Raw genomic sequence first — 25,719 nt, 5'->3', positions numbered from 1 at the left:
TGTGAGGGTTTCATTATGCTGCTGGAGTACTTATTGTTTTGCTTATTTAATGCCTAGGACATAAAAGCCTGCAATATTTGATTCCAATGCCTTGAAATTGTTCACCCTGGCCCAGAACTTCCTTATAATAGCAACAAAGGATGCAGCATTTTAAAAATACAGATAAACACTAACTGTAACTCGGGAGATCCTATGTGGTAATTTTTTTCAGCTGCATGTTCAGACTATTTTGTTATGTAATACAATAGCAAAATATTATGTAGTGATATTATGTAGTGATTGGGCCTGGTACAATAGCTTAGTGGCTAAACCCTTGCCTTGCATGAGCCAGGATCCCATATGGTCGCCAATTTGTGTCCTGGATGCTCCAGTTCCCTTCCAGCTCCATGCTTGTGGCTTGGGAAAGCAGCAGAGGATGGCCCAAAGCCTGGGCACCCTGGAGATCCTTTGTGACTCTGCACTCATGTTGGAGACTAGGCAGAAGCTCCTGGCTCCTGATTTCGGCTTGGCTTAGCTATGGCCTTTGCAGCTCCTTGGGGAGTAAACCAGCAAATGGAAGATCTTTCTCCTTGTGCCTCCTGCTCTCTGTGCATGTGTCATTTCAATAAAGATATTGTTTCTTAAGAAGATTATGTTGTGATCATATGCAGTGGTGTTTTGTGTTCTTAGCAATTTAGAAATTATTTTCTTTTGCCAATGTTACTTAGAGTGGCAAGTTGAGAGAATTTTTCCTCAGATCTTTAAAACGCCATAGATATAAGACTTGTTTAGTCACTGTATTATCTGTTATGAACATTATATTAAAAATTACATTGAGCAGTTTTGAGCCTGCTCCACTTAATACTGAGACACCAGGTATGCTGTAAAGGAAACTCCTCTTGCTTTAGTGAATCAGTCATTCACCAAATATTTATTACAATCTTACCAAAATTTTTTCAGCACTAAACATTTAAAAATACACACAAAACCAGATTCTGCTCACCAGGACTTTAAAATCTAGTTACGAAGCCAAGATATAATCATACAGAAGTCAAGTCCTACTGCTCAGAATGAACGATTAAATGTAAAACACAAAGAAATCCAAGGGGGCACTGATAAGGACTGGAGAGAAAAGGAGGCTTCTGCAGGAATGCAGGGCAGGGGATGGGGTAGGCAAGCCTGACCTTGGGACCAGGTTAAAAAAAAGCCAGTAGCGTGATTATACATTTGAGTGATTATACTCTTGCACTGCCAGAAACACATGACATCTCAGCAATGCATATTTTTCCTCAGAGTTCAGAGATACCAACTATAATTAAGCCCAGATGCGTATTTCAAGTTACTGCTCAGTATAAAAGGGGCAGGGCTCTATCAACAGAGAGAGATCTCAAACAGTCCAAGTTTTTAATGTGTGAGAGAGAGATAACTCTCACCCATAATGTCCATAATGAATATTTATCAAAGAATAAGCACAATTAATGGAGAAAAAAAAACCAAACTTGTATAGGAGTTTATTTAAAGGAAAAGTAAAGAAAATTTTTAGTAATGAATTCAAGCTTTGTACTGAAAGTAACAGGAATTGAGGTCAACAGATATGCTTGCCTTCATGAAGAGACCAGAAAACATAAAAGCAAACGCTAATGGGGATCAGAGAAAGCAAGTGTACAAAGCTGGCCAGTGGGGAGGCAAGCAGCAGTTAAGAATTGTGGATGGGGCCCGGCGCCTTGGCCTGGCAGCTAAAGTCCTCGCCTTGAATGCGCCAGCATCCTCTATGGGTGCCAATTCTAATTCCGGCAGTCCCACTTCCCATCCAGCTCCTTGCTTGTGGCCTGGGAAAGCAGTCGAGGATGACCCAAAGCTTTAGGACCCCACACCCACAAGGGAGACCTGGAACAGCTGCTGGCTCCTGGCTTCGGATTGGCGCAGCTGTGGCCATTGCGGCCACTTGGGGAGTAAAGCAATGGACGGAAGATCTTCCTCTCTGTCTCTCCTTCTCTCTATGTCTCTGACTGTGCAATAATAAAAAAAGAAAGATAGAAGGAAGGAAGGAAGGAAGGAAGGAAGGAAGGAAGGAAGGAAGGAAGGAAGGAAAGAAAGAAAGAAAGAAAGAAAGAAAGAAAGAAAGAAAGAAAGAAAGAGAGAAAGAAAGAAAACAAACAGGTGTTTAAGAATTGTGGATGAAATAAACCTAATATCCCTAGAAAATACTAAATAAGATTATTTATTCAAATGAAACCTAGTACACAAATGCTTAGGGCAACACCACGATATTCAAAAGCAGAAAAAAACAAATGTCATCAACCCACAAAAAGATAAATAAAATGTACCAGATCCATGAAATGAAACAATATTTAGCTGCTAAAGAAAGGAAGGGTTGGGGCCTGGCACAATAGCATAATGGTTAAACTCCTTGCCTTGCATGCCCGGGATCCCATAAAGGCACTGGTTCTAAACCCAGCGTACCCACTTCCCATCCAGCTCCCTGCCACTAATTCTGGTCAGGGTTCACACATTGGTTAAACTGACATTTGCAATGCTGGCATTCCACATTGGGTGCCTGTTCAAGTCCCATCAGTTCTACCAAAGTGTCTAAAGAAGCAATGGAATGTGGCCCAATTACTTGGGCCCTTGCAACCAATGGGGGAGACAGAGTTCCAATCTCCTGGGTTTGGCCTGGTCCAGTTTTTGCTGTTGTAGCCATTTGTTCAAGGAGTGAACCAGCAGATCAAAGGACTATGTCTCTCCCTCCCTACTATCCTCCTTCCTATTTTCTTTTCTATCAAAAAATAATATTAAAAAAATATAAATGATCAGAAATCAAAATTAAAATCACCAAGAGATTTTAAGCTGTACAAACCAATAAAAGCATTTTTAGGGTTAAATTGAGTCCATGTGCCATCAGTTTGAAAACCATAGCCAAATCATTCCACCTTAAATCAGAATAATTCTAATAGTTCTTATGTTATTGTCTCACAGCTTCAAATTCTTGAGATTAAAGTAATAATTTATTTTGCCTGAATACACACAATATATATACAAATTTGCTTATTTTTAAAATGAAATGTCTTTTAGGAAACAAACCAAAAAAAAAAAAAGAGAGAGAGAGAGAAGAGAACATACAGAGAGCTCCCATCCTTTGATTCACTCCTCAGATGACTGCAACAGGCAGGACTAGCCTGGGCTAAAACCAGGAGTCAAAAACTTGGGCCAGGTTTCCAACATGGGAGGCAGTAACACAACTTCTGGAGTCATCACAGCTGTCTCTGGAGGTCTAAATTATCCAGAAGCTAGAATCAGGAGTTAGATCTGAGCATGAACCCAGGCACTCTGGTGCAGGGCACAGATGTCTTTTCTGGCAGTCGAACCACTAGGCCAGGCACCTGCTCTATCCTATGTATTTTTAAACTGAAGCTACTACAGCGTTAAAAAACAGGGATTTTTTTTCCCTCAATAGCAATGTAAAATTACAGTTCCTTTTCATATATTTAACCTGAAATGATGTACTCTTCTCTGTGGACAACATTCTATTAGAAATAGTCCAACCACTAGTTCTCTGCTCAGCAAAAGTGCTAAGTGGTGTGAAATGCAGCCATCCACAGAACGTCTAACCTCATTTGCTTCAGCCTTGATCTCTTCAGTTTGACTTTGGTTCTGTTTAAGACTTTAAAGTAAATCTGTTACTTTAAACAAATTCCATGTATTTATAACTATGCTTAAATGCTCTTTCCTACCAAAAAAAAAATACTCAACATTTGCAAGAATAAACAAAACCTCTCAAAGTTGTAAATTTTAGTGGTCAGCATACTTTTTAACTTTTATATTAAAATAATTTTAGAGTTATAGGACTTGAAAACATTGAGAGTTCCCATACATCTTTCATGCATCTTCTTACCTATTACTAAGATGCATTAATGTATGACCACTTATAAACATTTATATAACCATGATGTACTTACCAAAACTAAGAAATTAACGTTGACATAACACTATTTACTCAATTTCATGCCCTATTCAGAATTCTCCAGGTTTTTCACTAATGGTCTTTTTCTACTGCAGGATCCAATCCAGGACACCACATGTCATTTAGTTCCCTCCTTGGTCTCCTTCAGTATGTGATGGTTTGTTAGTCTTTCCTTCTAGATCTTAACACTCTCTTGACAAAATACCATTTTCTTTAGCTATTTAGGCTCACTCCTTTCTTTCCCACACCTTTCAGAGAGGCTATTTTTGCAATACTGTTAAGATTCATTTGTCACAGTCTGCATTCCATCTTGGATTCCCCTGACATCCTGATTTATTTATTTTTTAAATTTATATACAATAAAAATCACTTTTGTGGTGTACAAAGTCTTAGGGTTTTGAAAAATGTACTTCAGGAATTCAAAACCACATCACCAGACAGAATAACTCATCATCTTAAAAATCTCTTTGGGCAGTTTGGCCCATTTGGCCACAAAGAACTGCATTTTGTTTTTTTTTTTAATAGCTGAGTAGTATTCCATGGAGTAGATGAACCATAGCTTTCTTATCCAATGCTCTGTTGATGTTTTTTTTTCTTCTTATTGTATTGTTGTTGACAATCTTTACATAGTTAATTACAGTTAAAGGAAAAAGAAGAAAAGAAAAGAAAAAAAGAAAGAAAAAAAAAAGGTTCAGGGGGATAGGAAAGTGGGTAATGCTATTATGTCCATATTGTTTCCATCATGTATCTGAGGTGAAGGGGGATATTGAGGGAGAAGCCCCAGCCGGTTTCCCGCCCACCCCAAGTCCCGGATGTGGAGCATGCTCTGAGATATGTGCTCGAGTGGTGTTAATAGTTCTCCAGTTATGAATCGCTGCCAGTTTCGCTCGATGAGGTCGTCCAACGATTGATATGGTCCATGGTGGGAGGGTATGGGGGGGGGAGAACCCAAGTATCTATGTAACTGTGTCACATAATACAATGTAATTAATGAAGTTAAATAATAAATAATTTAAAAAAAAATCTCTTTGGGCAAATGAAGCATTAAAAAAAGTGTTCATTTATTTAAAAGGTAGAGTAACAGAAGGAACAGGAGAGACAGGAAGAGAGGTTTTCCATCCACTGCTTCATTCCCCAAATGCCTACAACAGCTGTTAGGCCAGATCAAAGCCTGGGGCCAAGAACTCCACCCAGATCTCCCACATAAGTGGTAGGGACTCGGCTACTTGGGCCATCTTCTGCTGTCTTCCCAGGTGCATTAGCAGGAGGTTGGGTGAGATGCAAAGTGATCAGTACTAAAGCCAACATCCCAATTTAAGATACAAGCAATCCCAAGTGGTGACTTCATCTACTACGCCATAACACCCACCCCAACAAAGTATTATTCTCCAGAATGATATGCCTTTAATAATCAAATATGCAACTCACCAAAGTAGATATCAGACTGCAGCTATTTCCTATATACCGCTTCTTTCAAAAAAAAGTATTAGCTTTTTTCATATTTACATAGTTGATAAGGGCAGGAAGAGTCGAGGATCAGGGGAATGTGAGCAAGACAATTGTTTGCACATTTTATTTTTCTTCTTGTTGTTATCTGGGGGATGGGGGGATGCAAGGGAAGGAACCATGCCCAGCCTCCAAACTGCCTCAGTACCTGGAGACAGGAAATGACCACCTGACATCATCCCAGGATCTCTGTGGAGCATGTTCTGAAGATTCTGCTCAAGTGTTTTCAAAAGTTCTGAGATGTCATTGATATCATCGCTCCAAGAATGAGGAAATCCTTCCAAGGTCAATTGAATGACACAGTCCACATCAGAGTCTCCATTTGCCCAGAAATTTGCTGTCAAGCTTCACTGGGGTAATTGATCAATTTATTCTTCCCTCCTTCCTCTGCAAATAAATTGGTGCTGTGGCCCAGCCCAGCCCTACCCATGACTTGTTCAGCCCTTAAGTACATCAGGGGGACCTGAAGCCCATAACCCTGACTGGACTGGCTCCTAGCTCCGGTTCCTGTGCCTGCCAGCATGTGCAGTGGATTGGTCCAGTCTGTCTCACATCCCATTCTGATCTCATATATATTATTGGGCACTGAACCTAACTCAACCCAACTGACTCCATCCTCCAGCCCACACTCATGCCAACAGGTGCCTCCACCTGTTCAGTCAGGCCCAATCCCCATGCTCACCAGTGGGAGTTGCAGCACATTAGAGAGGTGCCCACAACCTCCCCACTAGACCAGTTCCCTGTCCTGGATCTTGTACTGTTTAGGTGGTTCTGCAGTCTAGCTTGACAGGATTTGCCCTCAGTTCTAGCACTTGCCAGCTGATGCTACAACAAAGCACAACTAGCCTGCCCTTCTCTGGCGCATGCCTGAAATAGTGGATACGACTGGTTAGCTCAGCCTGGCTCTCCCCCTAACTCAATTCTCATGCAGGACACAGATGTAGCCCTGTCCTGCTTGGTCTGCCCCCAGTCCCAGCTCTCACACTCACAACCAGGAACAGTGGCCCAGCAGAGGAGTCCCCACAAATCCCCTACCAGTCTTGCAATACCCCCTCCCCTGCCAGTCTTGCACATGTTTGTAGGTGCTGTGGCTCAGTCTAGCATGCCCCATCTCACTTTGCTATTAGCCAGCAGGTGCTGTAGCCTGGCCCTGCCTGGTCTGCTCCCATTCCAGTTTGAGCTGGTAGGTGGGTGCTGCAGCCCAACCCAGCATAGTCAGCCCCCAGTTCCAGCCCTAATGTGAATTGGCTAGGGCTGTGGCCAGACTTGGCCTGGCTTGCACCCCATCCTGGTTCTCAGATCTGCCAGTGGGTGTTATGAATTAGCCCATCCTGACCTGTTCCCAGACCTGACCCACATGTATCCTGGCAGATATTGCAATCTGGCCTGGTCTGGGTTCCTCCATGTCTTGGTCCTTGTGCTTACCTGCAGGGACTTGGTTCTTGCACTCACCTGCAAGAACTGTATCCTGATAAAGGAGTTCCCCAAGCTCCTCTATTGGGTCTCCTCCCACTGGCAGATCTCATGCACATCAATGGGTCCTTGGCCCAGATTGACTTAGTCCACCTCCTGTCCTGTAAGAAACAGTGGCCTTGTCCAACTGGTCCACACCTAATCTGGTTCTTACTGTTGGGTGTTACAAAGCCACACCTGGTCCACACCCTGACAAAACTCTCACATGGCCCAATACACTGCTTTGTTAAAAACCCATTCACATATCAAGAATCAAGATGGCATAATAGGGTGAGGACAAATTTAAACAGATGGAGAAACATTAGCCAGGATGAAGCAGAAAGGGCACATTCCAGGAAATAGGAGAGGGCAGACCAACGGCAGAGGGGCACCTGGAGACTAACAGACCAGGAAAGTAGTGATCAGATATGTCAGTGGCATTCAGCAAGTGGTGATATGAACTCCACTGGCAACTGAAAAGGAACTCTACCAGCAACCAGGTGGGAAGGGGAGTTCACTGGGAACTCAGGAAGTGAACCCAGACAAAGAATTGCCCATCCTGCTGGTTTGTTTGACTTGACCAGGAGCAGAGACACAGCAGCAGATCCCAAACAGGTAGTGTGGGAACAGGGTGGATTTCACAACCCAGATCCCCAGTGGAGACGAACTGGGTGGCCATCTTGTGTAGTGAGGCAATGGCCATGGAACAGGATGAGCACGCACTAAGTTGGGAGTGAACTCATTTTGGGCTCAGTAATTTGCAACCATGTGGCATCCTTCAGGTTCCATTCAAAATAAGTCTGGGCAGCACCCAGACCTAACAGCCAGCAGATCAATAACTCTATGAGTTGTACATCAGGTGCCATTTTGTACAGTGTAGCAAAGGCTTTGAGACTGCGGAGACAACAGTGAGCTGTGCACATGCTGAGCTGGGAGCAAACTCACTGAGCTCAATGCATTACACTGGTCCCACATCGAAAATAATACCAACTTTGGCATCTTATGACTCAAAATAGGTCCGTGTGACCCTCAGATCTAACGCCAACAGGTTCTGGCAAGATCAGTACCACCAGCAACCTAGCTATTAAGTACATATGGAGTCTCCCTAATCCTGGGAACTGCATGAACTGCAAGTGAGAGAAAGGTTGTATAAACAATGGTGCAACAATAGCGCGGGATCACAGGAGGTACAGTGATGAGCCAGAAGCTGGGGATATGGAGACTATGGTGAAAATCTAATTTAAAGGCCCAGAGCAGAAACTCATTGGAGGGAGTGTCACAAGTGACTGCAAACAAGAACCATGTACAAACCACAACAAGTAAAATTGAATTGCAGACCTGTGGGTGAGTGGGTGACACAGCCTTGAAACCTGCCCTACAGAAAAGAATCTGATACCCAGAAGTACAATGACTAAGAACAATAGAAGAGACAAAGGCACAATGAATATTGTTGAAGACGCCCAAACAAAGGAACAAAAGGCTTTGCCAAACTCAGACTTAACTGAGGAATACATCAAGAATATGGTGGATACAGAATTCAAAACACTTGTTACATAGCTTCTTATCAACAATGCAAAAATTTAAGGAGTATGTCACACAGTAAATAGCAACACTGAAACAAAATCAAGCCAAATTATTGTAAATGAAGGACACAAGAAAGCAAATTAAAAATTCAGTGGAAAGTCTCAATAATAGAATGAAGGAGGCAGAAGAAAGAATCTCAGAATTGGAAGACATTTCTTGTCACAATGGAGAAACAATCTAAAAGCTGGAAGCAGAGCTGGGTCAAGCTAAAAAAAAGTATTCAAAAATTAAGAGACACTATTAAAAGGCCAAATATAAGAGTTATGGGAGTCCCAGAAGGGCACAGAACTCCCAATAAGGTTTACTAAAGACTATCTTCACCATGACACATTATAATTAAGTTCTCTTCAACTGAACATAAGGAAAATATTCTTAAATGTGCTCATTAAAAAAAAAAACATTCTCACTAAATTCTTCACTGACTCATAGATCATACAGTAGCATCATTTTCTTCAAGAAGATTCTTGATTTCAATTTTTGTTTCTTCCGTGACACATTAGTCATTCAGTAGCATGTTATTTAATTTCATGGCATTATAAGTTTCTATTTTTTCTTCCTGCTGTTGATTTTGTTTTGTGGCTTTTCATTTAAGGGGTGTATAGTAATTATGTAATGGAGTCTATCATACCCAATGGCATGTTTTTGAACTTCATAGCATTGTAAATTTTTTTTCTTCCTGTTGTTGATTTTGTTATGACTTTTCACTTGGGGAGATTTATAGTGACTGTGCAGTGAAGACTGACATGTCCAGATGTGAGGATACAGTGCAGTGTGCATCTATAGTTCCAGTCAAGGATGGACTGCCAGTGAAACAGTTAGATATGTCTTGACAATGGAATGCTGGACTCTCTGCCATTGTCCACACCCACAATGATGGACTTATGACTATTTATGAGGAAGTACGGAGTTGTAATGATATAGAACTCACTGAAGGGGATGGGAGGGTTAGGCAGGGGAAATCCCAGTACCTATGGAACTGTATCATGAAATGATAAAAATAATATGATAATAATAATAATAAAGAAAAAATACAAGAATTAAAACCCACATGTGTAAAAAAAAAACTATTCACATTCCACTTTAAGAAATCTTATCATCTAAATTCTATCTTGAAGTGATATCAAGTCTCAATGACTAATAATATATACAGAGCAATCAAACATTTTAATCCCAAGCAATTTTTCAAGCCTATTTCAACTCTCTATACCAAATACTTCTATGCCAATTCAAAGAAAATGAAATCAGAAAAAAATGTCCAAAAACAGTCTCATAATATAAATCGCAATCAAACATAGATTTTGCTTTTTCCTAGTCTCTAAATTTCCCACGTCACTACTCTCTTCTTGGGCTTAGGGTAACAGTTGATTGTAACTCTGCTCCTCTTTTTCATAAAAATTTGGAAAACCAATTTTTCTATTTGTACAAGCTAAAATGCTTTCATTGCTTTCTGAAATCTAGTGGGGGGGCCGGAAGGGGGAATGAAGGTTAGTCAACAGCAAGATAGCTGGAAATGGGATAAGCTGTGTTGCTTAAAATTCTTAGAGCCTTTTCAGAAGGCAAGGCTTGGAGAAGTACAGGGGCCAGGAGGCCTTAGGTTAGGGACTTGATTAGTCAATAGACAGGAATTCAAGAAATGTTCAGTTGGCAGGCTGTGTGTCTTGGAAGCACCAAATACCCCTACTCAGCCGACTGCTTCTTAGAAGGGTAAAGCAAAATAGAGGATTTCTTCTAAGGCCTCCACGGGTTTAGACCTGCTCAGATTTGAGCAAGAGGAAACAGTTCTTAATCCTCAAGTATGTCACCTGTCATTACCACTCAAGCAAACGTTGGTATCTGACAGTGGAACCAAGTGTGTTCATGTGGGGTGCTCGTATAGGCTTGAGTGAGGGTGGTGTGGGAATGTTGGTGGAATGAGCCGGCATCAGTTGTCTGCAAAACTAAATGTGTGTGTTTGTGACTTTGTGCATTTTTCTGAGGATAGTGTCATTTGGTTTATCTCATTATCTAAAGGTTCTGAATTCCATAAAAGCCAAGAAACTTAGGTTTAGTTTATGATTGATTGGTGTCTCCATAAACTTACCAGTCCAACTCCTTATAAATTCTGATTTCTTCTCAGTGGATACTGCTTTCCAGAACAAGCATCAGATCAGAGAGAAACTTCTTGGGGCCAATTGCTATCTGATCCCCTTACAGTACTGGCCCATGGTCATTCCCCATCTTTAAAACATTCTTTGCTCTGTTTTGTGTGACATTAGACTGGTTCTCCTCCTGCAAATCTACTGTCCTTTTAACTAGCATCTCACACTTTTTACGTTTCCTCAAGGCAGCTGTTGTCTCCTGACCAGCCTTTTGTTCTTGGTATTTTGTTTTTCCCTAGAGTCTTTCTCCCTTGGAAGCTTTCACCTACGTATTCCATTCACGTCTTCAACATGTACTGCAATTTCAAATTTCTAACACAGCCAGAAAATGTCTCTTTGGAGAGACAGCATCCCCCTCAAATTTACTAAACATACACCTGGATCTACATATAAATAAACATGTAGGAGATTATAAAAAGTCCTTTTTAAAAGTTTCTGTTAGTCATGAAGATGCACTTTCAATCACTTTCATTCAAAATCCCACAGCAAATAACATCAAAATTTTATAACAAAATTTTTAAACCTTGAAGAACAGCGAACAGAACCATTACATTGTTCATTACAGTATATCATAACAACAATAAAGAGAATACAGAAATTTGATAATTACAGAAGGGTCCTAATTACAAAATGAAGAATCAGAGAAGGCTTTATACAGGAAAACCTTACCTGTTGCTTCCACAACTATTGGTTAGCTTCAGTGAGAACAACAGAGAAGATAAATGGGAGGCTAAACAAGGAAGAGGAGAAATAAACAACACTATAGAAAAGATGAGAACAACATGACTTATTCTGGAGGCTTTCAGAAGTTTGGAGTACACGAAGCAAAAACAAGATAGTGTTGCATAAAACATAACACAGACAACATAAAAGTTGGTGCTGACTTCCGTGATGGGTCTCAGGACGGGGCGTCTCATGCCTGGATTCCAGACGCCAGCCACCATGTGCATGTGGTGAGCTGTCCCCGGGCCTGCCTGGGCTTCAGGGGCTGCTCCCTTCGGGGTGAGTACACCGAGGGCAGAGGTCTCCGTGACTGGGCAGGTCCAGGGCCCACCCACCGCCCTCATTGGGCGGGTGAATGGGATTGGGGAGGGGGTGTGACCTTGGGCCTGGGAGTTTAAACTTACAGCAGCCTCGCAGCTGCTGGTGGGTCTTCAGGGCGGGGCGTCTCATGCCTGGATCCCAGACGCAAGCCACCACGTGCACATAGTGAGCTGTCCCTGGGCAGCCAGTGCACCATTTGGTGCCAGAGTCTGCCTGTGGGCCACCTGGCCAGGCAGCTCTGGGGTTTTGGTTCTTTGAATCGCTGCTTAGGTAGCTCCAGGTTGAACCCACTGAGCTTCTAGGACATGAATCAGTCGTAAAGATTCCCAGTGACAGTAACTCTTCCTTTGAAGAACTTGTAATCACTGAACAATGCTGACCACCAAACACCAGTTCATGCAAAAGCTATGGCTCAGGGCTTGTCCAGCAGAATCATATCCTGTTACCTGACATGATGATGGATCAGGAGAAGGGTCACATGAAGCATGGCCATTATATTAACTAACACTCGAGAACCATATCCGGGGGTAGATTCTGTGAGGAATGTGTGGACCAAACCCTGTGGAATTTCTAGCCCCACTGGTCAGCTCGAGGGTTGGGGTGGTGATGGACTAAGCTAGGTGTGACCAAGGAGCCTACCATCAATCACAGGTAAAGGAACCCACAACAGTCTGGACTGGTCAAGGAAGCAGCACCCAAATGTGCATCCTGAATAGGATGTGGAGTGGGCCGGGCTGCAGCGTTCACCAGTTCATACAAGGCCAAATGGAAGGTCAGACTACGCCAGGCGCTGGCCTAAACCCAATGGCATGTATGAGAACTGGGTCTGGGAATGGATTAAGTGGAGGATCTTGGGAAACTCCCTTGGCGAGTCATAGCTCTCGCTGATGAACATGTGGTCCAGACCTGGGGGTTGCACAAGCTGGGCAAAGTAGCTCCAACAGCTGGGTAATGTGTCAATTGGTAATGGAACAGGGTGGACGGGGCAGGACTGAGCAAACCTTAGCCCACAAGCGAAACTAGAGACCAGGATGCAGCACAGGTCATGCCAAGCTAGGCTCTTGCACCTACTGGTCTGCATGAGCCGGGAACGCTAAGCCACAGTGTCTAAGGCAGAGGTCGGGACAGGTGAGGGGCTGAGCGGAGCTGAGTCAGAGCAACCACTGGCAGGCACATGTTCTATGGCTGGGAATAGGCCCAGTTGGGGAGCTCAGGGGACAACCCTAGCTGGGTGGAGGTTCCCACCAATGGGCACATGGGCTGGAATGGGGGCTGCGTTCTGATCAGGAAACAGTTATAGTCTCCCTTGGCACAAGTGTGGACTGCGATTGGATGCACTGAGCCAGGTCAGACTCCAACACCCTCTGGTGTCCTGGAGGATGGGGGATGGACTAGGCAAGGTCTCAACCCCTACTGAGCCATGTGTGAGTCATACGTGGATATGGACGAGCCATGGCTGGGCTGAAACATCCAACAGCAAGGACCAGTTTGGGTTGAAGGCCAGTCAGGAAAAGCCACTGTTCCTGCTAGGACAGGAGGTGAACTGAGTAGGGCTGGCTCATGGACCACCCTGGTATGTGCAAAATCTGGCATTGGGACAAGTTCTGATGGAGGAGCCTGGGTAACTCCTCTGGTAGGACACAGTCCCTGCAGGTAAGCTCAAGAAGCACAATAGGAAACAGCCCAGAACAGGCTACGGAAAGTTTCCCACTGGCATACATTTGGCATGGGTCAGGGGCAGACCAGGCTGAATCAGTTCTTGTCATCCACTGGCAAAGCCAAGCACCAGAGCAGTGTTGGTCGAGCCAGGTTCGGTTGCAACAAAAACTAGTGCACAATATGGAATGCCAAGGTGAGGTTTGCCTGTACTGGATGTGACAGCAGCGCCCAACCAGCACGCATGAGAACCCAGAAGGGAGGGGGCAGAGCCGGCGGGGGGGAATAAGGGGTGGTTCCCTTGCTGGACAGCTACTCCCACTGGAAAGCATGAGCTGGGATGAGGGCAGACCAGACTGGGCAGGGCTACAACATCTGTGGACCTCATGTGGACTAAATCAGGGAAAAGCCAGTCTGGGCTGATTGTTCCTACTGGTGCAAACAAAATTAGAGTGGGTGAGGGTTGTTTGGGCTTAGCCACAGCATCAGCTGGCAGAAGCTGGTACTGGGGTCTAATTCTGTCAAGTCAAACCACAGAACTACCTGGAGAGTGCATAATTCGGGAGTGGAGAGGCCTGGGAGGGAAATAGTGGGCTCCTCCCTCTTGGGTTACCACTCCCATGGGAGGGCACAAAAACTAAGACAGCGGCTGGGTTGGCTAAACAGATACTCAACAGCATCTGTGTGGGCTGCATAGTGGAGCTGGTTAGATGGAACAAAGCTTTAATACCCACTGACATGTACGAGAGCCGAATGGGATGTGGGACAGACTGGAGTACTGCTACACATACTGGCAAACCAGGGTAGGGGGCGGGCCTCGTGGGGGTTATTGTGGGTCGGTATGACAGGCTGCAGCTCCCACTGGTTTATGTGAGGGCGGAGTACGTGCTGGGCAGAACCAGGCTGGACTGCAACACTCATTGGTTCCAGTGGAAGTCGGGGCTGAAAACAGAACCAACCCAGCGATAGCAAACACTAGCTGATCAGGGCAATGGACTGTGCCGGGCCCTGTACTTGCTAGTATATACAAGAATCTGGTCTGAGAGCACCTCAGACAAAATTTCTTTGGAGATCTCCCCAATCGAAATGCTGGACTCAGAACCCTAACCAAGAAAAGACAGAAGACAGAACAGGTCAATCAACCAGCTCAGCTATATGTTGGCAGCGAAACACTGGGCAAACGGAGACTCTATGATGGACTATGTCAATTAGTGGATTCTTCAACGACCTCATCGTGCTTGGAGTGGCAAGACTGGCAGCGAATCATAACTGGTGAACTATCAAAACCACTTGAGCAAGAACCTCAGAGCACGCCCTACATCTGGGACCCGGGAAAGGTGGGAAATTGGGTGGGCCTTCTCCATTAATACCCTCCTTTACACATGAAGGAAACAATATGGAAATAATAGTCTTACCCACTTTCCTATAGCCCTTGAACCTTTTTTACCCTCATTAACTATGTAAAGATTGTCAAAAATAAAAAAAATTCAAAAAAATAAAAACAACAACAACAAAAAGTTGGTGCAGACTTCCATCTTAGGGGTTGCATCCCTTAGCAGGAACGCACATATCAGAATGAGGGAAAGGAATTAGGGAAGAAAGGAGGCTGGTGGAAAGAAAGTATTCTTCAAGTCCCAAAGGCCATCTGAATCCTCTGATATTCTGATCCTGTTTCACTGGAGGGATACTCCCAAGCAGACTGAAAGTAACAATAATATACACTGAAGGATGTGTGCATGCTAGTGAATATTATGCAGACAGGAGGGAGAAAAGTGTCAAGAAATAATGTCATATGTCTGGAAGTCTCAGAAGAATCAGAGGCAGAAGCAAGACTTCAATTTGCATAGATGTGCATGTCGATGAGTTTAGTAGATTGTTGTGGATATAAAAGAAGGAGTATAGTGACCAAATAGGTAGCTAGTGCCACATACAAATGCAAAATGAGTACAACACTCAGTGATATAGGCATGCAGAGAAAAGTTGTGTTTTAAAAATACTTAAAACACATTGAGGCCCAAATCTGCATACTAGAATCATTTTGGAAGGCTTCAAAAGAGTTTTGTGATTTGATTGATCTAGTATGTAACCTGGTCTTTGGAATTTCATCCAGATGATTTTATTGTGCAAAATATGGGATGAATTAGTGACTTAGTGTATAAGGTCAGTCAGTAGAATCTATTATTGACCAAAGGAGAGAATGGGAGACACATTAGAAATGGATGAGAGCAGGTTTCTAACAGAAAACATCTGGGAAAGCCAAGCCATCAACCGATTTATCAAGATCTCACACAACTTTTGGTCCATGGCAGACAAACACTCAATGCAGAACTGCTGAATGCATGGTTAAGTGACTCAAAGAGTAAGGTGACAAAATGAGCAGAGGTTGGGATGGATGACAACAATTTCAGTCTCACCCACAACGAGTTTGAGATGCAACTTTCCTTCCCATCTCCTGAATCAGTTTCTTTACAAATTCCCTTCTTCTAGCATTGTTCACATCGTGAATCATATCTAAGACGACCTTCTTGGATTCCCCTAAAATAACTTCTAACCAGCTCTGTGTTGCATACCAGTTCAGCTGTATCTAGGTCACTTCCCTACTCCAAACTACTTAATTATATTTAACAATACACTTTTTTTTCCTTAAAGATTTATTTATTCTTATTGGAAAGACAGGTCTTATTTCAACAGAGAAGGTCAGACAAAGAAAAAGTTCTTCCATTCGCTAGTTCACTCCCCAAATACCCACAACAGCCAGAGCTGAGCCAATCTAAAGCCAGGAGCTAGAAGCTTCTTCCAGGTCTCCCACCAGGTGCAGGGTCCCAATGCTTTAGAACATCCCCCACTGCTTTTCCAGGCAGGGAACCAGATGGGAAGTGGGGCAGCCAGGTCTTGAACTGGTACCCACATGGGATGTCAGATTGCAGGTAGCAGCTTAAGCAAAATACTCACTATCATTCAAAATTTAGTCCCAGCATACTTTTGTGCTCCATTTTCTTATTCATACTCCTTATGACACTGGTTGTTTTCATGTATTCAGTTTCTCAAATAAATGTTGAATTTTCTTGTTCTCTGAGCCCTGGGGGCATTCTTTACCTTCAGTTTACAAGTCTACTATCATCCCATCTGACAATCCAAAATTCAACATCTTCTAAAATTCAGTGCTGGTCCCTAGAGGGCTTCCCTGGTCCTACTCTTTAAGAAAGCAATTTCTTCCCTTTTAGAAACAATATAATACTGTACATTAGAGTCCTCCAGCATCTAGTATGTCCATGTATGCCCTGACATGCATGCAATTCAGGGATCTAAAGAGAAAACTGTGAATTTTTTAGTCTACTTATATGGCTGCAAATTGAAAAAAAAATGCAAGAAAGAAAGAAGCCTGACAGTGGTAACAGTGGTATACAGAGGTGGTGGTGGTAGTGGGAGGGTAGCAAGAATAGTTTGCCTTGGTTAGGAGGAATATTTATCACTGACATCATTTAGGGTTGCCAGCACATGGTGATAATAAAAAGCAGAACATGTTTTAGTTAGTTTTACTGTTTATAAACTCTCTACAGATAAATTACACCCTTATTGCCTGCTCTCCGGGTGGGCCACTAGCATTCTATTCTCACCCGGTGTGCCTCTAAAAGCTGGGAAAATAGGACCGCAGACCAGTCTCTACCACAGCCTCAGGTTGCAAAGAAAAAATGCTTAGGAAAATAGTATCAAGTATATCTCAATGCAGCATTGCATATTTCATTCCAACAACTCTGTGACACTAATGTTTGCAGAAAGAATTAACTATGTAGGACTTAAGAATGTAACATAGGCTTTGGAAGCATATTTAAGTGTAACGGCTGTAGCAATGGGAAGCTCAGTCTTCCATCAGAAGCTTAATGGGCTGCAGGTTCCACACTCCATGCTCTGAATCCACAACTGCATTCTAGCTGAGGTCATCCTTGCATGCTTCCAGCCAACTGCTGATAATAACAAATAAGTCAAGGCAGGCCCATAAATGCAAGAAAAGAGCTCCTCTGATGGATAATTTTGGAAAAAGAATTTATCATCACTGGGGCTGCTGCCTGCAACACTGGCATCCCATATGGGCAGGGGTTCATGTTCTATTCACTCCACTTCTGATTCAGCTCCCTGGTAGTGGCCTGGTGGAGGCAGCACAATATGGCTCAGGCATCTGGCCCCTGTGAGCCAAAAGGGGGTCCTGGATGTGGATCCTGGATTTGGCTTGGCCTGGCACTGGCCATTGTAGGCATCTGAACGGTGAATCAGTGAATGAAAGATCTCGCTCACTCTCTCCTTCCTCCCTCCCTCTGTTTCTCTGTTTTCCCAATGTCTCTGTAAATGACTAGCCTTGCTGAATTTTTCCTAGAATTGCACTGCCATCTACAACTCTTCTACCCAGTTTTTCCTCCCTTGCTTCTCTACTCCACAGAGATCAACTCACTAGACTTCCCATGACTTTTCTGGCCTCCTTTCTGGCTTTCTCCCAGTCTTCCCTCACAAGTAAGTACTCAAATCATTTCTTATATAACTAATCCTGTCATGGTATCTGCTTCTCTGAGGGTCCAATCCAGGATAATAAGGTTTTAGTTTCTTTTGTTTAAAAAATTTGTTTATTTTTAATTGAAAGGAAGACTTAACACACACACACACACACACAGAGAAAGATTCCATCCACTGGTTTGCTCTCCAAATGGCTGCAATGGCCAGAGTTCAGCTGATCCGGAGTTGAGTGCCAAGAGCTTCTTCTGGTTCTCCTAAACAGGTACAGTGTCCCCATGACTTGGACTATTGTTCACTGCTTTCCCAGGCCATAACCAGGGAGCTGGATCAGAAGTGAGGTATCCAGGACATGAACTGGCACCCATATGGGATGCTGGCACCACAGGGTGGAGGATTAGCCTGTTGAGCTATGCAGCCAGCCCTGGGTTTAACTCTTTAAAAATTATTTTATTCATTCTTACAAAATGTGGGAAATAACTCTCCGTAATTTCAGCCAAAGACAACTTATAAACAAAGCATCATATTTAATTATGCAAAACAACCTAGCCAGAGAAAATCACATATGCCTGAATTCCCCTCACAGAATTCACATGGAGGACTTTTGCAAAATCCTAAGAATTCAACTACATTCAATACTCTCCATAGATCTGGCGTTGTGGCACAGCAAGTTAAGCTGCCAATGTGTTGTCAGCATTCCTCATGAGTGCTTGTTTGAACCCTGGCTGCTCCACTTCTGATCCAGTTCCCTGCTGATGTGCCTGGAAAAGTACTGGAGGATCCTGCACTTATGCAGGAGATGTAAAAGAAGTTCCTGGCTCAACCCTGGCTTTTGGAGCATGAATCATTAGATAAAAGAGCTCCCCAGTCCCCTGGAACTCTGCCCTTTAAATAAACATGTAAGTGAGCAAACCAATAAATAATTTTAAACGCTCTCCATTCTTAAAAGGCAGGCACCTCATAAAGCATCACTCATCTGAAGATGCAGAAAGACCCGATGTATTCCTAAACAATTGCAAAATGGTACCACAATCTAGTGAAAAATGTATCAGATTCACCTCAGAAATTTTCCCTAATTACATCACATTCTGTCAACTGTATATCCCCATAATCTGCTAGGAGTCAAATGATACTCCATTATGAATAAATATACACTACATCTTCCATGCATTAAACACTGTATCAGGTACTTTACATGGCATGTTCCATCTTATAAACACCTTATGGACTGAGTGTTATTAAGCCCAGCTTTTAGAAGAGGATATGAGGGCTAGAGAGTAAGAGGCTTGTCTAAGCTGCCACAGAGCATGTGACACAGGTGAGTCCTCAGTGCTGTCCTGAGCCAGGCTACTCCTCAGTAGGAGCAGGGCATGGCTCATAGACACATTTCCTGGAGTCAATTGTTGAATGCATTATGTTCACTTTATTTAAGATGCATTTATTTTTATTGGAAAGGCAGAGTTACAGAGGGAAGGAGAGACAGAGAGAAAAATCTCTGCCTGCTGGTTCACTGCCCAAGTGGCCACAATAGCCAGAGCTGAGCCGATAAGAAGACAGGAGCCAGGAGCTTTTCCTTGTCTACCACATGGGTACAGATCTCAAGGCTTTGGCCCATCCTCTTCTGATTTCCCAGGCCATAAGCAGGGAATTGGAAGCGAAGTGGAGCAGCCGGGATACAAATCAGCATCCATATGGGATCCTGGCGGACACAAGGTGAGGACTAGCCGCTAGGCTACCGCACTCAGCCTATCATGATCACCTTTCAAGAGCGAAACGACAGTTACCACTTCCCTTACAAGAGATAAGCAGAGATCAATATTTGCATTTTAAAAGCACAAAAATGAATCACACAAAGTACTGGAATCTGAGAGTAGAAAGGAGCCTTGACAACATCCAGTCTAACACCTTCATTAGATAAAAAAACATCGGAAACCATTGCTGTTTCTTTGAAAGGCACCTTGTAAGGTTTACCCTAGAGATGACTGAATTTGTACCTCTATCTCAGCACACACCAAGAGAGGAAAGGCCTTGGTAGAGGAAATGGGAATTATAGACCAGTAGGTGGTAGATGGGTGTTCTGGAGAATTTATTTAGACCAATAAAATATTCTGCACCCACTTCAGCCTGGGCAGCTACCATGGTGAGAACCAACAGCGGCTTCCATCTCCCTACGAGTTTCAGCTGGGTCTGAGGGCCATGAAACTGGAGGGAAGGGCACGGTGCTTTCTTTTTTCAAGTTCACATGTTACTTCTATCAGCTAAGAGCAAATGAATGGAAAAGGCAAAGGCTTTCTGTGGTTTCTAAGAAAGAAAGGGGCACTGTTCTCTTCCTTTTCTATTGCACATAAGCCACAACTTTCTTCTGAAAGACAGGTAATTAAATATTTTCTCTTCTCTATTTTAAGAGGAAATTCAAGATACCACTGCCATTTCTGAAAAAAAAAAAACTGCTCTTAGGCAGACTGCCATTATCAACAGTAGTAGATAAACAGTCCTTCTGTAGTAACTTTGTGCTATTTTCTCAACCCAACACATGAATTTAATTTAGGATTACTACTGGATGTTGTAAGCACATGGATATTATTTACTGCATTTAATTTTTTTGTATGAAGAAAAATTAGTCCACAGTCATAAAATATAATTTCTTAGTGCAAAGTAAATTTCTTCGTTTTTCACCAAGTCACAGCAATGCATTTTTAAATAGCCTTACCTGTATAACTGCAGATACTGAGGCCATGGAGAGTGTGATTTTGTTATCAAACCTCAAGGCATATTTTTTCATGTAATACTATAGATGCACTTTATAGATGATCAAATTTTAGAAATATCCTTTGTAACTTGATAGTAATGTGTCAATATATACAAGTAATCTTGTAAGTTCCTTTGGTGTTTAAAATTCACTATATCCCCATCCTTGGTATTCTAAACAAGGGTTACACATGGAACTATTCATGTTTTGAGCCCTTTCCTTACTCTCTAGCTTCCAAAGTGATTAAACAGGTATTATTTATTCAAGTGCTTCAAGCCAAACTCTCAGTTCAATCACTTCCTCCTGCAAGTTCTTCCCAACATAATATTTACAAAGGTTAGCTATCTCCTCATTTGCCCTCATGGCTTGTACTCTGAAAGAAGTACACATCTTGTCATCTTTGGTAGAATGTAAACCCTAACAGGCTTAGCATTGAAGCCAGTATTATCTACCACAATATCCACAGAACCTGCTCTTGATTCCAGCTTCCTGCACACAGGCACTCAGGTCCAGCTGGGACCCTGGCTTCCACGTGGGAAAGCTGACCTGAGTTTTCAATTCTTGACTTAGGCCTGCCTCGACTCAGCCACAGCCACACCCGATTGGGGAGTTTGGGGAGTAAACCAGCAGCTAGGAGCTCTTTGTTACTTGTTTCTCAAATAAAATAATTTTTAAAACAATGTAATAGCTATCAGAAGCCCTCATTCATTTCCTCAAACCCTTTGTGGCATCTGATAGCATAGAAAACCTTTTATTTCTTGCTTCCTCAAAGTTTCCCCTTCTCATTGTGGGAGCACTCTCCTGTCCTTCCACCATTTTCATTGCTCTTCCAGGCTTCTTCCCCTCTGCCTTAACTTTGTTGGCTTTCCCCCACCATTCCTCACTAGTCAGTTTCTCCTTGACAGCACATAGTAGGCATTTTAAGAAACGTGTGCTCAATATCACACTTCAGTTTCTCCTTAAGAAATGTTATTCACATCCACAGTTTCAATAATTATGCTAAACATCTATCCTTAACTGAACTACTTGCCCAGTTAGCAAACTCATGTCTCTGCAAGCACCTCACATCAACAGATTCACAAAGAAACTTAAGATGTTAAATAAACAGCAGAAAGGGCCAGAGCTGTTGCACAGCAAATAAAACTGCCACCTGGAGCCCTGAAATCGCATACAGTGCCAATCCCACCAATCCAGGCTTCTCCACTTCTGATCCTGCTCTCTGCTAATAGGCTGGGAAAGCAGAGGTCAAGTGCTTGGACCCCAGCACCCTAGTGGGAGATTAGGAAGAAGCTCCTGACAACTGTCTTTGGTCTGGCCTAGCCTCAGCCTCAGCCATTACAGCCACAAATCAGTGGATGGAAACCAGCCCCTCTCTCTAATTTTGCCTTTCAAACAAATAAAATCAATTTTAATGTACAGAGAAGTTACACACAAATATCTCCTTTCCCATTCCAATCGCTGCTAAAATTACAGCAAAGAAATTCATCTAAGAGAAAGTGCACGCACACACACACACACACACACACACACAAGAAAGCACAAATTCATGGAAGCAAAGAAAAGAGGATACAACAGTTAATCAAATATTCTCAGATTCTGGGAAGGTAGAAAATAGATGCAGGTAAAATAACTGAGTGGGGATTTGTAATGTAGTCTCTTTCTCAAATTTAAGGACATTATGATACTTGTACTGTTCTTTTCTTGTTTTAAAATTATCTGTCTTTCTTCTAGGTGGTTCCCCCGCCTCCAACATTCCTTTCTATACTGTTCAACCACCTAAAAGTTTCCAAATACTGAAATAAATACTAAGCAAACAAAGAAGAATTGCCTCAACCTACAGCACTCTGGAAGGGCTCAGCTTACGGGGTTCACAGTCCTGGGAAGAGCAGAGTTTTCTGAACTCACCAGACATGAACTGTAACGCACACAACCGGCCTATCTGGACTACTGGCAGCTGGATCTGCAGCTCCCAGATGAAAAGCATCTTCTCTGAGAGACCGAACAGTTTGAAGGAGAAAGCTGTTCAGGTATTTGGAAGTTCCTTGCAACAACAACAAAGCCCTACCTGTGCCCAGATAGCTTCTATTCAGCTTTTTAATGCCCCATTCTTAAGTATGAGCAGACACGGATTCACATCCTAAATACCAAGTCAGACAAGGCTTAACAAGTGTTTGAGGAAATCCTGTAAACAGAAAAAGAGAAAATGAAGAAAAAAAAAAGGCATCCTGGAGAAAAGCCCAATTAAGACAGAAGATAAAAACTGTAATTAATGGTCTTTGAGGCAAGAAAATATATTACAGCCATAAAACAAAAAGCTATACTAACAAAAAGGAATAAACAGAAAAAGTGCTTACGATTTTAAATAATACAATTTACAATAATAATTTAAAATAATATGGCTATAAAAATGTATCAAGGATCAGATGATCACATCAAAGAATTCTCACAGAAGAAATACAGGACAGAAACAACACTTAAAAAATAAAAAAATCATTGTGGAAGACTAATTAATTGCCTAATAAGATGGAAGACTAGCAATTTCATCAGTTAATTTCTGGAAAAAAGAGAACATGAGACTAATCTGGAGATTATCAAAGAGATACAGTGGCAAAATATCACTCTGGGTGCAGAACTCTGAGGTAGTAAGAAGTGAGACAAACTGTAGCTGATTTCCAGGAAAAAAATTCTTTTTGATACCAGAAAAGCTCACTGTGTTCTTTCCACAGCTTAATACAGAAATAAAAACTGGTTGCAGATAGAGAATTTTTATGTACAAAGTGAGTATGTGAGTGGGAAAAGACACCAAGGCCTCCTTGGAAGAGTCTTGGGATCTTAAGCATTCCCTGACCTCTCCTTGTTGGCCGGAGACCTACAGGTAAGCTATTCCCTACTAGGGTCTCTTAACCCACTGGAAATGCCTGGACAATTCTAATGCCACCCACTAGAAGGTGTGGCCAGGACTTCAGCAGTTTTGTACGGTCTCACTTTTGTACTGTCTTTTAAATTACATGCCTATATTACTTTGATAAACAATTTTAAATAAATAAAAATTTTCCATGTCTTACACCCAAATCTTTATCTCATTTCTGTATTCCTCTTCTCTGTTAAGACTGTCATCACCAGTTCCAAAACAGTCCTGTAAATTCTATTTCTGATGGCTCTTTCATAAACCTCTCCTGCTTTCCAATCCTGCTGTTCAACCCTGATCCTTAGTCACCTGGGGACGGTTCCAGTTGCATTACAGCTATGGCCACACGTTGGTAAGCTTTCCACTTGCAGTGGAATCCTGCTTTGCAGTTCCCCAACTCTACAGCACACATTGATGCTTGGCTTTGGGGAGTAGGTGTTTTCCCTATCTACCCTGTTCCCCAACCGCCACTTTCAAATAGCATCATTTCCTTTCTCTCACAAGTCTCCCAGCTCTTCTCAAGATTATTCCATATTATGCTGCCAAACAAGTACCTGAATCACCGACACTCTAGCACCTGGTGCCACCCTACTACTACTTCTGTCATGTTCTTGGCAAGTTCAACATCCACATTTGAAAAATATCCATCTCAAACTTGAGCATGTCAGATTATTAATAATCTCAACTCCACTGATATTTTACATCTGGGCCACTGACTGCCATGGTCATCCTTTTTGTCATCACCCTCTCTGATGACAAGTTCCTACCTCTCCAGCTTACCCCATGTCCCTCCAACTCATCTACTGGAAACCTCCTCCTCCCCTCCAATCACCACTCAGCCTTTGTTAAATGTTTCAGTACTCTCATCACTCCCTGAAAAGAGTTCTACTGCTTTGTTCTGTCCTCTCTCTCTTCTACTTGTTTGCTTGTCCATTCCCAATAAAACCTTACTCTGGGTCTAAACCCGGTAGCTAAACTTTTTTCTAGAATTGGAAAAAAAAAAAAAGCTAGCATTCTTACCTTGATCTTACTTTATAACTAAAACTGCCAAAAAGCAAACATTGCCCAGAAGTATCACCAATTCCTCTGGCTAATTTGTGTTCCACTATCTACCATGCTTATTTCCTTATTGTCCTTTCCCTTTTTCCTTCAACTTGTAACACATTGTTGTAGCCCTCTGCTGATAACTTTGCTCTCCCTTCCCACTTCACAAACAAGAAGCTGTTTGACAAGAATTATCTGCCTATGAACAATGATAACCAGCTCTATCTGAACAGGTGTACATGTTCTCTGTTAAAATGGAAGAAATTTCCTTGCTTCTATGTAAGCCACCATTTTTACTACTCATCTCTGATTGCTCCTAAGTTAATGGTTTCCCTCTTTTAGCTGGATAGTAGCTATCAGCACACAGACATATTTAATAGTCTCTATCACAAGGAAACACAAACATCCCTGACCTTGTCTTCTTCCAGCTCCCTTCCCATTTATAACTTCTTCATGATGACATTTTCCAGAGCAGCACGCATTTGGTGCAGCAGTTAAGGAGCCACTTGGGATTGCCCTCTTACATCAAAGTACCTGGGTTCAAGTCCTACCTTTGCTACTAATTGTAACTACCAGCTAACATGCACTCTAGAGGCAGCAGGTTCCTGTTGTGGGCATTTGGGGAGTGAACCTGCAGGTGGAAAATTTCCATGTCTCCTCCATCAGCCTTCCAAAAGAACAAACTGAAAAATTAATAATAATATGACACGTCCAGAGATGTCTTTAGTTATAGTCTCTACTTTTTTGTTCAACCTTTTTAACTGTAGCTTTACAACAGGTTTTCCTAATAGGATAGGAAACACAATATGCACTTAGTTTCTTGGGTTCTAATTCCTGTTCTGTGACTTATTAGCCAAAAAAGTAACATAAGTTTTCTTTTCTTCTGTGCTTCAGTTTCCTCATCTATAAAATGAGGATGCTGAAAGCAATTATTATTTGGAAGAGATTTTGTGAAGGTTAAAATAGCACAAACAAAAGTGCCAGAATGCAGGTACATAGAAAGTATTCAATACTTGATTGCTATTACAGTCAACAATAACCTTCTTACATCTTAACAAACTTAGTAATGAAGGCTCTTTCATTCCCTTACCTCTCAAACAGCACTAGGCTTCACATCTCACATCTACTTATGGCTTCTGTGACATCATACTCTTTCTAGTTCTTCTTCTACTTTACTGGCTGCTCAGTTGAGGAG

This window comes from Ochotona princeps, chromosome 4 (genome assembly GCF_030435755.1).
Source record: "Ochotona princeps isolate mOchPri1 chromosome 4, mOchPri1.hap1, whole genome shotgun sequence".
NCBI classification, from domain to species: domain Eukaryota; kingdom Metazoa; phylum Chordata; class Mammalia; order Lagomorpha; family Ochotonidae; genus Ochotona; species Ochotona princeps.
The sequence above is the reverse complement of the archived record's forward strand: the minus strand, read 5'-3'. Positions refer to the sequence as shown.